The sequence below is a fragment of the Arachis duranensis genome, chromosome 7, assembly GCF_000817695.3.
Source record: "Arachis duranensis cultivar V14167 chromosome 7, aradu.V14167.gnm2.J7QH, whole genome shotgun sequence".
In the NCBI taxonomy this organism is placed as follows: Eukaryota; Viridiplantae; Streptophyta; class Magnoliopsida; order Fabales; family Fabaceae; genus Arachis; species Arachis duranensis.
Genome location: NC_029778.3, coordinates 40,664,233 through 40,665,737, shown reverse-complemented (window position 1 = coordinate 40,665,737; position 1,505 = coordinate 40,664,233). Strand labels below are relative to the sequence as shown.

The window sequence follows — 1,505 nt, the reverse complement described above, 5'->3', positions numbered from 1 at the left end:
TCAAAATTTTATCTTTTTCAAATTTGATTTCAAAACATCTTATCTAACCCCTTATCTTCTCATCTTTTTCAAAATTTGATTTCAAATCTTTTTCAATCAACTAACTAACTTTTTGTTTGTTTCTTATCTTTTTCAAAACCACCTAACTACTTTTCCCTCTCTAATATTCGAAAATTCTCCCTCTCTTTTTCAAACAATTCTTTTTGTTTTTAAATTTTAATTTCAATTACATTTATCTTTAATTTTCGAAAATCACTAACCCCTTTTTAAAATTATTTTCGAAAATTTCTCTTCCCCTCCCTTATTCTATTTAATTAATTAATTACTAACACTTCTCTTCACCTTTCTTCATCTAAGAATCCGAATCCATCTTTCTTCTTTCTTCTACCCCTTTCTTCTTCTACTAACATAAAGGAATCTCTATACTGTGACATAGAGGATTCCTCTTTCTTTTCTTGTTTTCTTCTCTTTCATATGAGCAGGAACAGGGAAAAGGGCACTCTTGTTGAAGTTGATCCAGAACCTGAAAGGACTCTGAAGAGAAAATTAAGAGAAGCTAGATTACAACAATCCAGAAACAACCTTTCAGAAATTTTCGAACAAGAGAAGGACATGGCAGCCGAAAATAATAATAATAATAATGCAAGGAGAATGCTTGGTGACTTCACAAAACCAACATCCAAGTTTGATGGAAGAAGCATCTCCATTCCTGCCATTGGAGCCAATAACTTTGAGCTTAAGCCTCAACTAGTTGCTTTAATGCAACAAAACTACAAGTTTTTAAGCCTCAACTAGTTGCTTTGATGCAACAAAACTGCAAGTTTTATGGACTTCCATCTGAAGATCCTTATCAGTTTTTAACTGATTTCTTGCAGATCTGTGAGACTGTAAAGACTAATGGAGTTGATCCTGAAGCCTACAGACTCATGCTTTTCCCTTTTGCTGTAAGAGACAGAGCTAGAATATGGTTGGATTAACAACCTAAGGATAGCCTGGACTCCTGGGATAAGCTGGTCACTGCCTTCTTAGATAAATTCTTTCCTCCTCAAAAGCTGAGCAAGCTGAGAGTGGATGTTCAAACCTTCAAACAAAAAGATGGTGAATCCCTCTATGAAGCTTGGGAAAGATACAAGCAGTTGACCAAAAAATGTCCATCTGACATGTTTTCAGAATGGACCATGTTAGATATATTCTATTATGGACTCTCTGAATTTTCGAAAATGTCACTGGACCATTCTGCAGGTGGATCTATTCACCTGAAGAAAACGCCTGAAGAGGCTCAAGAACTCATTGACATGGTTGCAAACAACCAATTCATGTACACCTCTGAGAGGAATTCCGTGAATAATGGGATACCTCACAAGAAAGGAGTTCTTGAAATTGATGCTCTAAATGCCATATTGGCTCAGAACAAAATGTTGACTCAACAAGTCAACATAATCTCTCAAAATCTGAATGGATTGCAACATGCAGCCAACAGTACTAGAGAGGCAGCTTCTGAAGAA

General features: G+C 35.6%; 1 non-coding gene across 1 annotated transcript; it reads right to left on the bottom strand.

Moving 5' to 3' along the window:
- Positions 1–1,058: 1,058 nt before the first annotated feature.
- LOC127740765 (small nucleolar RNA R71) lies at positions 1,059–1,162 on the bottom strand. The gene has a single exon (XR_008001624.1). It is a non-coding gene; the product is annotated as a small nucleolar RNA R71 (small nucleolar RNA).
- Positions 1,163–1,505: the final 343 nt, after the last annotated feature.